The sequence below is a fragment of the Salmo salar genome, unplaced genomic scaffold (genome assembly GCF_965601325.2).
Source record: "Salmo salar unplaced genomic scaffold, fSalSal1 ptg000257l, whole genome shotgun sequence".
In the NCBI taxonomy this organism is placed as follows: domain Eukaryota; kingdom Metazoa; phylum Chordata; class Actinopteri; order Salmoniformes; family Salmonidae; genus Salmo; species Salmo salar.
Window position 1 is genome coordinate 2,198,107 of NW_027675339.1, and position 16,654 is coordinate 2,214,760.

Here is a 16,654-nt window from a genome sequence, read left to right on the forward strand (position 1 = left end):
ACTCCCTAGAAAGGCCAGAACCTAGGAAGAAACCTGGAGAGGAACCAGGCTATGAGGGGTGGCTAGGAAAAACTCCCTAGAAAGGCCAGAACCTAGGAAGAAACCTAGAGAGGAACCAGGCTATGAGGGGTGGCTAGGAAAAACTCCCTAGAAAGGCCAGAACCTAGGAAGAAACCTAGAGAGGAACCAGGCTATGAGGGGTGGCTAGGAAAAACTCCCTAGAAAGGCCAAAACCTAGGAAGAAACCTAGAGAGGAACCAGGCTATGAGGGGTGGTCAGTCCTCTGCTGGCTGTGCCGGGTGGAGATTATAACAGAACATGGCCAAGATGTTCAAATGTTCATAGATGACCAGCAGGGTCAGATAATAATAATCACAGTGGTTGTCGAGGGTGCAGCAACAGGTCAGCACCTCAGGAGTAAATGTCAGTTGGCTTTTCATAGCAGATCATTGAGAGTATCTCTAGTATCTCAATGACTTGTTCATTATTTAACCCTCTGTTCCCCCATGTTGGTTTGTGAGTGATTGTTTGTTTGTAATACGGTCCGTTATTGTGGGCTCGTTTATTGCATTGTGTTTGTGATGATTTTGAGTAAATTACGTTTTATTACTCACATCTGCTGTCCTGCGCCTGACTCCTCTACACCAGCTACACACAGGCCATATTACAAGGAGCCAGGCGGCATCAGCTGCAGAAGTTATTAATTTATTTAAAGATGACAATGGTGATCTAGATATTCACATGACAATATTTACACAATAATCTACATTGATAATGGTGATCTAGATATTCACATGACAATATTTACACAATAATCTACATTGAGTTGCCTAGTTAAATAAAGGTTAAATAAAATATATTTACAAACTCCACAACTAACAGGTCAATAAAAAGACAATACTTTAGAGGAAGCAAACCTGTCTATTCCATTAGACTCTTGGGGTATATCAGGCTCAAGTCAGGTTCTCCTCACCATGACACCAATAGTAAATGACCTGCAACAATGGCCTGTATCACATCTAACAATTAAACAGAAATGTGCTTCTTTCAACCCCAAAAGAGCAATAAAACATACCATTATAAACAAAGGTTCAGGAATACAATGACATCAATTAAAAAGCAATGGACATGTTAAAAACAACACACCATCAGCCTCATTCATCTATTCCTCCATCAATATCACCATCGTTGTTGTAGTCATCACCCTCAGCCTCATTAATCTATTCCTCCATCAATATCACCATCGTTGTTGTAGTCATCACCCTCAGCCTCATTCATCTATTCCTCCATCAATATCACCATCGTTGTTGTAGTCATCACCCTCAGCCTCATTCATCTGTTCCTCCATCAATATCACCATCGTTGTTGTAGTCATCACCCTCAGCCTCATTCATCTGTTCCTCCATCAATATCACTTTCTACTTTTAAACTCGGACAAAACAGAGATGCTTGTTCTAGGTCCCAAGAAACAAAGAGATCTTCTGTTGAATCTGACAATTAATCTGGATGGTTGTACAGTCGTCTCAAATAAAACTGTGAAGGACCTCGGCGTTACTCTGGACCCTGATCTCTCTTTTGAAGAACATATCAAGACTGTTTCAAGGACAGCTTTTTTCCATCTACGTAACATTGCAAAAATCAGAAATTTTCTGTCCAAAAATGACGCAGAAAAATTAATCCATGCTTTTGTTACTTCTAGGCTGGACTACTGCAATGCTCTACTTTCCGGCTACCCGGATAAAGCACTAAATAAACTTCAGTTAGTGCTAAATACGGCTGCTAGAATCCTGACTAGAACCAAAAAGTTTGATCATATTACTCCAGTGCTAGCCTCCCTACACTGGCTTCCTGTTAAGGCAAGGGCTGATTTCAAGGTTTTACTGCTAACCTACAAAGCATTACATGGGCTTGCTCCTACCTATCTTTCCGATTTGGTCCTGCCGTACATACCTACACGTACGCTACGGTCACAAGACGCAGGCCTCCTAATTGTCCCTAGAATTTCGAAGCAAACGGCTGGAGGTAGGGCTTTCTCCTATAGAGCTCCATTTTTATGGAATGGTCTGCCTACCCATGTGAGAGACGCAGACTCAGTCTCAACCTTTAAGTCTTTACTGAAGACTTATCTCTTCAGTAGGTCCTATGATTAAGTATAGTCTGGCCCAGGAGTGTGAAGGTGAACGGAAAGGCTGGAGCAACGAACCGCCCTTGCTGTCTCTGCCTTGCCGGTTCCTCTCTTTCCACTGGGATTCTCTGCCTCTAACCCTTTTACAGGGGCTGAGTCACTGGCCTACTGGCCTAAAATTCCTAAAACATAACAACAGTGACAGATGTGACAACATTTCTAATCAATACTGAAATTCTATGCTTAGATTATTGATACAATGGTTTACCTGGAAGAGACTGTGCAATTTCTTCCATTTCCCTTTTTGCCTCTGTTGCAACGTCTGTTGCTGGGGAAACCCTCTATGGCAGAGAGTCCACTACATCAAAACAACAGGAAATGTTAGGAACATCACTAGAGTCAACCAGCATTAAGTAAATTAAGAACACTTCCAAGTGTACTAACGTAGCCTCTGGCGTTTTCCCATGGTGGAGAAGTGCATCAGTCAGGAGGTCAATAAGATGGGACGGCCTCATTTCTTTGGTGACCTTCCCAAAGCGCCTCAGATACGACCACAGCCTCTCCATCTGCTCCCCATCTGCCAGTCCAGCACCTTCCACATATCGGGTGTTGAATTTCATCTAGAAATATAAAATCATGTCATACCATGGTAAAAGGGTTATTTGGTTAAACCTTATAAAATATGAATAAATACCTACTGATAATATTAATGATCCTGTTCAAGTACCTGACATGGCAAGTCATGTCCATCAGCATGGAAAACTGGAACAACCAATCTGTTCCCATGATTCAATTCAGGAAACTTTCTCTAAAAAGTTATGGACAAAATGTTCATGTTAAAACTATTGTTGGAGAAACTGCTTTTCAAATGTTAAAGTCAATGAGATCTTGAATTAAAAAGGTTAATTACTTGCACATGTAGCTGCATCTGGAATCAATGTCCTCCATGAAGATGAGACTGATGTTCTGGCCTCTCATCCCCTCCTTCATCTCTCAGCAGGTTCACTGCATCTGGCATCAATGTCCTCCATGAAGATGAGGTTGATGTTCTGGCCTCTCATCCCCTCCTTCATCTCTCAGCAGGTTCACTGCATCTGGCATCAATGTCCTCCATGAAGATGAGGTTGATGTTCTGGCCTCTCATCCCCTCCTTCATCTCTCAGCAGGTTCACTGCATCTGGCATCAATGTCCTCCATGAAGATGAGGTTGAAGTTCTGGCCTCTCATCCCCTCCTTCATCTCTCAGCAGGTTCACTGCATCTGGCATCAATGTCCTCCATGAAGATGAGGTTGATGTTCTGGCCTCTCATCCCCTCCTTCATCTCTCAGCAGGTTCACTGCATTTGACAAACTACAGAAGAAGTACATCATTATCTGCACTAAATAACTAAATACAATTTACTAAATTAACTCAATTAATCAACACTGAAATAAAATACTGAAAAAGAAACTGAAAAAAACTCCTTATTACTGCATCCCACCTTTCACCCTTTTTCATGTTCAGGAAGTGAAGCGGGTGGTCATGCTGGCAGGAAACCCCAACACGCCTGTCTCCTACAATTTCCTTGTTTTGGGTTTGGACCTGATGGCATTGCCTGCTTGAAATCCATGGCAACCCTAAAATATCTATAATAATATAAAGCACAATACAAGTATTATGTACTGAAATGCTTCCTTGCAGGTTAACCTCTTGACAATACAACAACAATAGAACAAGTCAGTAGCTAAGTTAATAAAAAGAGTACTACAATAGTAATAAACCCTTCATTCATCAGTACCCTGAACAAAGCTGGGTGTTTCTGGGATAGAGGGTTGATATTAAAGTCAGTACTACAATAGTAATAAACCCTTCATTCATCAGTACCCTGAACATAGCTGGGTGTTTCTGGGATAGAGGGTTGATATAAAAGTCTATATATTAAGATGTAAGCAATACAATAAGCAATACCCCCAGGCTATATGAATATAAAGAGACATGAGACAAAACAATCATAATGAATCAGATTACATGGAGAGGGGGGACCTGATCCTAGATCATAATGAATCAGATTACATGGAGAGGGGGGGACCTGATCCTAGATCATAATGAATCAGATTACATGGAGAGGGGGGACCTGATCCTAGATCATAATGAATCAGATTACATGGAGAGGGGGGGACCTGATCCTAGATCATAATGAATCAGATTACATGGAGAGGGGGGACCTGATCCTATGTCATAATGAATCAGATTACATGGAGAGGAGGACCTGATCCTAGATCATAATGAATCAGATTACATGGAGAGGGGGGACCTGATCCTAGATCATAATGAATCAGATTACATGGAGAGGGGGACCTGATCCTATGTCATAATGAATCAGATTACATGGAGAGGAGGACCTGATCCTAGATCATAATGAATCAGATTACATGGAGAGGGGGGACCTGATCCTAGATCATAATGAATCAGATTACATGGAGAGGGGGGACCTGATCCTAGATCATAATGAATCAGATTACATGGAGAGGGGGACCTGATCCTAGATCATAATGAATCAGATTACATGGAGAGGGGGGACCTGATCCTAGATCATAATGAATAAGATTACATGGAGAGGGGGGACCTGATCCTAGATCATAATGAATCAGATTACATGGAGAGGAGGACCTGATCCTAGATCATAATGAATCAGATTACATGGACAGGGGGACCTGATCCTGATTCAGCACTCCTCCTTTGAGACACTGCCTTTATGAATAAGGAATGCTGTTGTAAAGTCTAGTTACAGCAGGTGTTTACTGCCATCTAGTGGAAGATACCAATAAAACACTCTATTATCAGGGTGGGGAGACGGCTGAGTGCAGGATCCATGGTGAGATGACAAAAGAGGAAAACACACTATATGGAGAGAAGTACAAATAAAGTATTTCTGAACAATAAAGAACAGATTAAGATAATGAATACCTGGAATTACATATTATTACTAGTTAGTAGATCTCTTCTGTCATCATTATTTAACCATACACCGGTGACGTCAGAAGGGACGTGATTTCCTCATATGAAAGTGAAAGTAACTGTGTAGTCTACACCGTTACAAAATGACTGTAGAAAATGTAGCGCACATTTCTCTGCAACATTAGAAGTAGGATAAATGTGTTGATTTGAAGGACAGACGTACAGACTCTGGTAAGTCTTGGCTACATATAACTATTATAAAGTTAGGTCGTAGTCAGACATTCAATAGACAGAGTAGGCTTGAGATATGATTCTTTATCATGCTGACCAACCTGGGCCCGTTTTCCACGATGGAATTTAGGCTTAACGCTGGAAACGCATAAGAAGTGGTAAACGATAATTAACAAAATACAAAGTTGAGTAAACGCTATTTTACAAATAAAAAGGTGCTTAAGCGCGTTTACGTGGGTTTACCCTCCACTACATCCCCGTTGATGTGGTGTGCAGCGTAGAGTGTATAGTCATTTAGTCTCTATAGACCAGGTGGCCAGTTGGTGAGAAACTGTTCAGATGGGGTGGTTTAGACCACTGCACCACCCAGGAGGTGACTGAAAGTAAATATGTGATTTTGTACAGGATCCATTTTGAGATGACAGAGCAGAAAACACTATATGGACAATACTGACAAATAAAGTAAGTATTTATGAACAATAATTCATTCTAAATGACAGAGTATGTGAATGAATACCTGGAATGAGATATTACTAGTTAGAAGAACTGTTGAGCTGACTTGCTGACAGCAGTTTTCAAAGTGGAAACTAATCAGTAGGTCTACATGTTATCAGTAAAACGTCTGGTAAAGATGGTGGAGGAGCTTTTACATTATATGGTTTAATGTTTATCTCAGGGTTTCTCATCCTTTGGTTCTTATCCAGCACGTACACACCTTACAGGGGAAAAACACAACTAAACCTGATTTCCAGTAAATTATAAGTTTAGCTAAAATAATGTAAGAGAGATGTCTTGAAGAAGGACTATAACATTTTTTAAGCAAGATTCAGAACAGTGTCACGTTACTGCTGTCTCATGTAACTGACTGTTAGCTCCACCCTCTGGTTACTGTTGTTATGTGAAGGGTGACTCCTTGACTACAGTTGAAACTGACTGTTAGCCCCACCCTCTGGTTACTGTTGTTATGTGAAGGGTGACACCTTGACTACAGTTGAAACTGACTGTTAGCCCCACCCTCTGGTTACTGTTGTTATGTGAAGGGTGACTCCTTGACTACAGTTGAAACTGACTGTTAGCTCCACCCTCTGGTTACTGTTGTTATGTGAAGGGTGACTCCTTGACTACAGTTGAAACTGACTGTTAGCTCCACCCTCTGGTTACTGTTGTTATATGAAGGGTGACTCCTTGACTACAGTTGAAACTGACTGTTAGCTCCACCCTCTGGTTACTGTTGTTATATGAAGGGTGACTCCTTGACTACAGTTGAAACTGACTGTTAGCTCCACCCTCTGGTTACTGTTGTTATATGAAGGGTGACACCTTGACTACAGTTGAAACTGACTGTTAGCTCCACCCTCTGGTTACTGTTGTTATGTGAAGGGTGACACCTTGACTACAGTTGAAACTGACTGTTAGCTCCACCCTCTGGTTACTGTTGTTATATGAAGGGTGACACCTTGACTACAGTTGAAACTGACTGTTAGCTCCACCCTCTGGTTACTGTTGTTATGTGAAGGGTGACACCTTGACTACAGTTGAAACTGACTGTTAGCTCCACCCTCTGGTTACTGTTGTTATGTGAAGGGTGACTCCTTGACTACAGTTGAAACTGACTGTTAGCTCCACCCTCTGGTTACTGTTGTTATATGAAGGGTGACTCCTTGACTACAGTTGAAACTGACTGTTAGCTCCACCCTCTGGTTACTGTTGTTATATGAAGGGTGACTCCTTGACTACAGTTGAAACTGAATATAAGAAAGTATCTGTACAGGGTCATTTTGAGATGACAGAGCAGCTCATAGTTTAACCTCTAAACTGCAACTCAGTTTCCAAGTAAAGTGAGTATTTCAGGTTAATAATGTAGAATAAAGTAGAGGGAACATTTGGAATCCACTAAACTAGTGTAGGAGTTCTGCTGAGTCATTCCTACCATGTGGTGCCTTTTCTGTCCCCGGGAAATATCAGTTCTTATTTAGTGTAAAATGTGGATTCAAAAAGGCTTTAAATATCAGGTGTCCTTTACCTTATAAACACCAAAATATGGATCCTGAAAGGGAATGTTATGCATTTTAACACTTTTTGTCAGAAGATGTAGGCGTTTTTGTCCCCAGGTGTTATTTATCAACTTCTACAATAAATATAAGCCATAAAATAACAAAATGTTAAACTGTTTCTTCATTATTTTATAGTCCTAGTTGAAGTCTCTTTCATCAATGACTTTTTTCATGATTATTGTATTTATCTATCCATAGGGGAAGCCTGGGCAACTGAAATGTCTGAGCTTTTTCAACAGTGTAACTATGAACATCTGTACCAAAACCAAATGAAGGGAGACATAGATATGATTAAAAAACAACTGTTGATGCGACATGAAAAAAAGATGGGTGGAGGAGATGAATCATAAATCCAAATTGAGAACCTTTTGTTTGATTCAGGGTGAATTGGTGTGTGAGAGATATATTATGTATAACCTACCTAAAAGCAAGAGATCTCTATGTGCACAGGGAAGATCAGGGATATTGTCTCTGTGTATTGAAACAGGTCAGATCAGGGATATTGCCTCTGCGTATTGAAACAGGTCAGATCAGGGATATTGTCTCTGCGTATTGAAACAGTTCAGATCAGGGATATTTCATCTGCGTATTGAAACAGTTCAGATCAGGGATATTGTCTCTGCGTATTGAAACAGTTCAGATCAGGGATATTTCCTCTGAGTATTGAAACAGGTCAGATCAGGGATATTGTCTCTGAGTATTGAAACAGGTCAGATCAGGGATATTGTCTCTGCGTATTGAAACAGGTTATTTCAGGGATATTGTCTCTGTGTATTGAAACAGGTACGATCATGGATATTGCCTCTGAGTATTGAAACAGGTAAGATCAGGGATATTTTCTCTGAGTATTGAAACAGGTAAGATCAGGGATATTTTCTCTGAGTATTGATACAGGTCAGTATTGTGGTGAAATGGAGGAAAGACTATGTAACTATTGTGACCTTAAAGAAATAGAGAATTAAACTGATTTAATCCTCTATTTCCTTTTCTACCATGACATACGCTTGCTCTTATTCCAGAAAGACCACCAGATATACCCTGGCAGTATGTGATGAGTGATGAGGAGAAATTGAAATGTTTTTTTTGTCCATTGTGTATTTCCGTTTGTGGAATATTTAGATAAATCCTGGAATATAAGAAAAATGTTTACCTATAATTAAATTGTAAAAATATTTAGCTTCTGCGTGGTAAATGGTACATGTGTATATAGATTGTGTATAGACTTGTCTCCCATATGACTCTTCTATGTGGTAAATGGTACGTGTATATATAGATTGTGTATAGACTTGTCTCCCATATGAGTCTTCTATGTGGTAAATGGTATGTGTATATATAGATTGTGTATAGACTTGTCTCCCATATGAGTCTTCTATGTGGTAAATGGTACATGTGTATATAGATTGTGTATAGACTTGTCTCCCATATGAGTCTTCTATGTGGTAAATGGTATGTGTGTATATAGATTGTGTATAGACTTGTCTCCCATATGAGTCTTCTATGTGGTAAATGGTACATGTGTATATAGATTGTGTATAGACTTGTCTCCCATATGAGTCTTCTATGTGGTAAATGGTATGTGTATATATAGATTGTGTATAGACTTGTCTCCCATATGAGTCTTCTATGTGGTAAATGGTACATGTGTATATAGATTGTGTATAGACTTGTCTCCCATATGAGTCTTCTATGTGGTAAATGGTATGTGTATATATAGATTGTGTATAGACTTGTCTCCCATATGAGTCTTCTATGTGGTAAATGGTACATGTGTATATAGATTGTGTATAGACTTGTCTCCCATATGAATCTTCTATGTGGTAAATGGTATGTGTATATAGATTGTGTATAGGCTTGTCTCCCATATGAATCTTCTCTTTGTGTCAGACTGGGTTCAAATTCCTTCTGTTTATTTTTTTCTGTATTTATTTATCTGTATATGTTATGTATGTATATATATACAGTATGTATATATGTATGTATGTGCATATATACAGTGTGTGTATATATGTATATTATTGTTCTGCTCTAGGGATATAATTATTGTTTGCATCACCTTATTTACTATTATGTATTGATTTTTACCTTATTTTTTTCACTATTCATGCGATGCTCAATGCAGAGAACACCGGAAGGAGAATTATCATTTAATTACCACAGTGAATTATTGTAATGTTTGTTTATGTGGCAATTAACCCCATAAGGGATGGGTTGCCAGTTGGCGATTTGACACGGAAATAAAATATCATTCATTCATTTGTTCATTCATATTATTTAATTTAAGTTTTTCTGTGTCCCCCTAATATCACTTTCCACCCTGTTAGTTTGTTGTAATTCCTAGAGCAACACGTAGAACACCAGCTTGTTTGTACAAGTCACAGTTTACAATAGAGAGGTATCATAATAGTTTGTTGGCCAAACCGGGATGTCTCATAGTCTGACAAACACCACTCTAGCTCTGACAACTAGATCATAATGAATCAGATTACATGGAGAGGGGGGACCTGATCCTAGATCATAATGAATCAGATTACATGGAGAGGAGGGACCTGATCCTAGATCATAATGAATCAGATTACATGGAGAGTGGGGACCTGATCCTAGATCATAATTAATCAGATTACATGGAGAGGGGGGCCCGATCCTAGATCATAATGAATCAGATTACATGGAGAGGAGGGGACCTGATCCTAGATCATAATGAATCAGATTACATGGAGAAGGGGACCTGATCCTAGATCATAATGAATCAGATTACATGGAGAGGGAGGACCTGATCCTAGATCAGCTCTGAGACACTTCCTTTACGAATTAGGCCCCAGGAGTCACCAGGACCAACTTTAAATTGCTCTGGATAAGAGCGTCTGCTCAATGACTAAAATGTAAAATGAGTCACCAGGACAGGCATTGACAGGACGGTCACAGCCACACGTTCACTGGTGAGGTAGGACACAAGATAACTGATAGATAGGAACAACAGTAATGATACATGGTTAGGTAGGACACAAGATAACTGTTAGATAGGAACAACAGTAATGATACATGGTTAGGTAGGACACAAGATAACTGTTAGATAGGAACAACAGTAATGATACATGGTTAGGTAGGATACAAGATAACTGTTAGATAGGAACAACAGTAGTGATACATGGTTAGGTAGGACACAAGATAACTGATAGATAGGAACAACAGTAATGATACATGGTTAGGTAGGACACAAGATAACTGATAGATAGGAACAACAGTAATGATACATGGTTAGGTAGAACACAAGATAACTGTTAGATAGGAACAACAGTAATGATACATGGTGAGGTAGGACACAAGATAACTGTTAGATAGGAACAACAGTAATGATACATGGTTAGGTAGGACACAAGATAACTGTTAGATAGGAACAACAGTAATGATACATGGTTAGGTAGGACACAAGATAACTGTTAGATAGGAACAACAGTAATGATACATGGTTAGGTAGGACACAAGATAACTGTTAGATAGGAACAACAGTAATGATACATGGTTAGGTAGGACACAAGATAACTGTTAGATAGGAACAACAGTAATGATACATGGTTAGGTAGGACACAAGATAACTGTTAGATAGGAACAACAGTAATGATACATGGTTAGGTAGGACACAATATAACTGTTAGATAGGAACAACAGTAATGATACATGGTTAGATAGGACACAAGATAACTGTTAGATAGGAACAACAGTAATGATACATGGTGAGGTAGGACACAATATAACTGTTAGATAGGAACAACAGTAATGATACATGGTTAGGTAGAACACAAGATAACTGTTAGATAGGAACAACAGTAATGATACATGCCCTCAATGTGAAGTGACATTAAACCATAAATACAGAGCACAAGTACAACCATTTTTATATAAACCTTTTAAGGTAGTAAGAAAATAAACATTGACTTAATATTTCAATAAAGAAGTCTTGAATTACAAATAAATCACCTGCTAGCAACAAGTAGCGTGACATTACAGTGCACTGATTGACGGTGCTAGTTAGCTCGTCATTATCATGGCTAGCTAAGCTAGCAGACACCTGATAAACTTGCAGAAATATGCTTTAAATACAACATAAATATATACATAGTCACATTCGCTATTGACTTTGTGATATATGAACCAGTGTTCCAGATACACTATAGTGTTTTAGAGTTTTAAACAGTTTTTATGTCCAGCAGAAGGAGACGTCCTGTCAGAATATCTCTGACTGAACAGCAGGCAGACCAACTTTCCAAATAGGGGAGAAGCACTCAAAACCCTCTACTTGTTCTTTCAAGGAAAATAATACAAAAATGGTAAGTCTGAAGACCTCTCGTATTAACAACCTTACTACAATGGCAGAAAATATATTTTTATGAATTCGACAACACATAATGAAAGGAAACGTTATTAATATCACCCCTCTTTCTGAGGTGAATGGTTTCCCCCACTACTCTCCCGGAACTGCGGTGTTCTCTGATATCCCGTTCACGAGTATCCCTGTAGCCATAAATAAACAGAATATTCCTCATTTCAATTCAAATGGGTTAAATTAAATAGTAACGTTAACTGAAATCTGGACACTGACTGTAGGCCTATAATCTAATATAATATTAACTGAAATCTGGACACTGACTGTAGTGACTGTAGGCCTATAATCTAATATAATATTAACTGAAATCTGGACACTGACTGTAGGCCTATAAACTAATATAATATTAACTGAAATCTGGACACTGACTGTAGGCCTATAAACGAATATAATATGAAATGCAGAATTATGCATTTTTTGCATTTAAATGAAACAACAAATGTTAATTTAGGCGTGGAGAAATATTATTTATTTCAGTATCTCTTGAGATAATGTGAATGAGAGTGTAAGGTGTTATCTTTGACACTATGATGCAAGCAGACGGTACTTTCAACCTTATCAGAAACGTGTTTCATCTTTTTCTCAGCTTTTCATTTCCTTAAAACCCTTCAGACGGATGACATATGGACATTTTGCACAGGACCAATCTTTCCACTGTTCTGGAGTTATTGAGTTTTCTCCCCGGTCCCTAAACTAAACCCTTCAGACTGATGACATTTTGCACAGGACCAATCTTTCCACTGTTCTGGAGTTATTGCGTTTTCTCCCCGGTCCCTAAACTAAAGGTCAACTTTAGTGGATTACTAATGCATTCATTCTATCAATGTAAATTATTATTCTGGAGAGAACTACTTTATTTAGTCTTCTGGGGCAACAATTTATGACAGAAGAGAAGCTGCATGTATCAAACTATATTTGACAAACAAATGGCCTACCAAATGTTGAAAATTATAGGCAGAAATGTGTCTAAATTGTAGCCAGTAGGCTATACAGTCCAGTACAGAGTATCAAACCGCACAGGTAGCCTGTTTTTTGAGTTAGATTTTTTTCGACAATCAGATGAAAACATAATATGTGAAACAGCCTGAGGAGACAGCAGAAACAACAGTAAATTGGATAAGATGTGTACATGCATCAATTTAAAAACAGAATACTTCAGAGTATGTAGAATAATAACGGGATATTGGTGTGCATGTTAACGTGGTCACTGTTGTTGTAAAGTCTAGTTACAGCAGGTGTTTACTGCCATCTAGTGAAAGATACCAAGAATACAGACAGACACAAATGTCAATTTCACTAGCCTTGTTCAAGCATTGTACAAGTCCCTACACACGGAGTCTGGAGAACAGCCCAGCTAGTCGATTACCTATCAACTAAGGTTTCTACGCATGCTCAGTTCTTGGGTCTCTGGAGTGGAAATGTGAAATGAAAGTTCTGGAACTCCATCATGTGCTTCTGTTATGAGAAAAACTCCACAATGAAACTGACATTAAATGTGGAGAATTAAACATCTGTTGAACATCAAGTAGCCTATTAATCTGTATGCCTATCTAGGCTACTGTAGCCTATTAATCTGTATGCCTATCTAGGCTACTGTAGCCTATTAATCTGTATGCCTATCTAGGCTATTGTAGCCTATTAATCTGTATGCCTATCTAGGCTACTGTAGCCTATTAATCTTTATGCCTATCTAGGCTACTGTAGCCTATTAATCTGTATGCCTATCTAGGCTAATGTAGCCTATTAATCTTTATGCCTATCTAGGCTACTGTAGCCTATTAATCTGTATGCCTATCTAGGCTACTGTAGCCTATTAATCTGTATGCCTATCTAGGCTACTGTAGCCTATTAATCTGTATGCCTATCTAGGCTACTGTAGCCTATTAATCTTTATGCCTATCTAGGCTACTGTAGCCTATTAATCTTTATGCCTATCTAGGCTACTGTAGCCTATTAATCTTTATGCCTACCTAGGCTACTGTAACCTATTAAACTTTATGCCTACCTAGGCTACTGTAGCCTATTAATCTTTATGCCTACCTAGGCTACTGTAACCTATTAATCTTTATGCCTACCTAGGCTAATGTAGCCTATTAATCTTTATGCCTATCTAGGCTACTGTAGCCTATTAATCTGTATGCCTATCTAGGCTACTGTAGCCTATTAATCTGTATGCCTATCTAGGCTACTGTAGCTTATTAATCTGTATGCCTATCTAGGCTACTGTAGCCTATTAATCTTTATGCCTATCTAGGCTACTGTAGCCTATTAATCTGTATGCCTATCTAGGCTACTGTAGCCTATTAATCTTTATGCCTATCTAGGCTACTGTAGCCTATTAATCTTTATGCCTATCTAGGCTACTGTAGCCTATTAATCTGTATGCCTATCTAGGCTACTGTAGCCTATTAATCTGTATGCCTATCTAGGCTACTGTAGCCTATTAATCTTTATGCCTATCTAGGCTACTGTAGCCTATTAATCTTTATGCCTACCTAGGCTACTGTAACCTATTAAACTTTATGCCTACCTAGGCTACTGTAGCCTATTAATCTTTATGCCTACCTAGGCTACTGTACCATTTAATACTATAAATATGTTGAAATGACTGGAGTCGTTGCAAATCATTTTGTGTCACTTGTGTAGCCTACCTGGAGCTGGTAAAATGATTGAATAAATAGCCTGTAACTTCAGTTTATTGTTGTTGTAGCCTTGTGTTATTATGCAACTATTAATGTCCAAGTTTAGTTAATTCAATTGGAAGTTATCAAGTGTGACCATGGTAACAGTTCTGTCTAAATGGCTGATCAGATGTTAGAATGCATTAGATTGAAGGTAACAGTTCTATCTCAATGGCTGATCAGATGTTAGAATACATTAGATTGAAGGTTACAGTTCTATCTCAATGGCTGATCAGATGTTAGAATACATTAGATTGAAGGTAACAGTTCTATCTCAATGGCTGATCAGATGTTAGAATGCATTAGATTGAAGGTAACAGTTCTATCTCAATGGCTGATCAGATGTTAGAATGCATTAGATTGAAGGTAACAGTTCTGTCTCAATGGCTGATCAGATGTTAGAATGCATTAGATTGAAGGTAACAGTCAGATTAGGCTACAGGTAATAAAACACTGGCTGTTGTTGACAAGCATCGACCTGTTCAGTTCATTACCATAGTATTAATATTAGCTTCATAGACCTGTTCAGATCATTACCATAGTATTAATATTAGCTTCATTGACCTGTTCAGTTCATTACCATAGTATTAATATTAGATTCATCGACCTGTTCAGTTCATTACCATAGTATTAATATTAGATTCATCGACCTGTTCAGTTCATTACCATAGTATTAATATTAGATTCATCGACCTGTTCAGTTCATTACCATAGTATTAATGTTAGCTTCATAGACTTGTTCAGTTCATTACCATAGTATTAATATTAGATTCATAGACCTGTTCAGTTCATTACCATAGTATTAGATGCATAGACCTGTTCAGTTCGTTACCATAGTATTAATATTAGATTCATAGACCTGTTCAGTTCATTACCATAGTATTAATATTAGATTCATAGACCTGTTCAGTTCATTACCATAGTATTAATATTAGATTCATAGACCTGTTCAGTTCATTACCATAGTATCAATATTAGATTCATAGACCTGTTCAGTTCATTACCATAGTATTAATATTAGATAGACCTGTTCAGTTCATTACCATAGCATTAATAATAGATAGACCTGTTCAGTTCATTACCATAGTATTAATATTAGATAGACCTGTTCAGTTCATTACCATAGTATTAATATTAGATTTATAGACCTGTTCAGTTCATTACCATAGTATTAATATTAGATAGACCTGTTCAGTTCATAACCATAGTATTAATATTAGATTTATAGACCTGTTCAGTTCATTACCATAGTATTAATATTAGATTCATAGACCTGTTCAGTTCATTACCATAGTATTAATATTAAATAGACCTGTTCAGTTCATTACCATAGTATTAATATTAGATTCATAGACCTGTTCAGTTCATTACCATAGTATTAATATTAGATTCATAGACCTGTTCAGTTCATTACCATAGTACTAATATTAGATAGACCTGTTCAGTTCATTACCATAGTATTAATATTAGATAGACCTGTTCAGTTCATTACCATAGTATTAATATTAGATTCATAGACCTGTTCAGTTCATTACCATAGTATTAATATTAGATAGACCTGTTCTTTTCATTACCATAGTATTAATATTAGATAGACCTGTTCAGTTCATTACCATAGTATTAATATTAGATAGACCTGTTCAGTTCATTACCATAGTATTAATATTAGATTCATAGACCTGTTCAGTTCATAACCATAGTATTAATATTAGATAGACCTGTTCAGTTCATTACCATAGTATTAATATTAGATAGACCTGTTCAGTTCATTACCATAGTATTAATATTAGATAGACCTGTTCAGTTCATTACCATAGTATTAATATTAGATAGACCTGTTCAGTTCATTACCATAGTATTAATATTAGATAGACCTGTTCAGTTCATTACCATAGTATTAATATTAGATTCATAGACCTGTTCAGTTCATAACCATAGTATTAATATTAGATTCATAGACCTGTTCAGTTCATTACCATAGTATTAATATTAGATAGACCTGTTCAGTTCATTACCATAGTATTAATATTAGATAGACCTGTTCAGTTCATTACCATAGTAATAATATTAGATTCATAGACCTGTTCAGTTCATTACCATAGTATTCATATTAGATAGACCTGTTCAGTTCATTACCATAGTATTAATATTAGATTCATAGACCTGTTCAGTTTATAACCATAGTATTAATATTAGATTCATAGACCTGTTCAGTTCATTACCATAGTATTAATATTAGATAGA

The 16,654-nt window shown here is 37.7% G+C and overlaps 1 long non-coding RNA gene across 2 annotated transcripts; it reads left to right on the forward strand.

The window, feature by feature from the left end:
* The first annotated feature begins 4,905 nt into the window (after nucleotides 1-4,905).
* Nucleotides 4,906-9,613, forward strand: LOC145867293 (uncharacterized). 2 transcript variants are annotated; one of them, XR_014383291.1, is made up of 3 exons: nucleotides 4,958-5,294; nucleotides 5,700-5,756; nucleotides 7,547-9,613. It is a non-coding gene; the product is annotated as an uncharacterized LOC145867293 (long non-coding RNA). The 2 variants fall into 2 exon arrangements; XR_014383290.1 differs by having other exon boundaries at nucleotides 4,906-5,756.
* The last annotated feature ends 7,041 nt before the right edge of the window (nucleotides 9,614-16,654 follow it).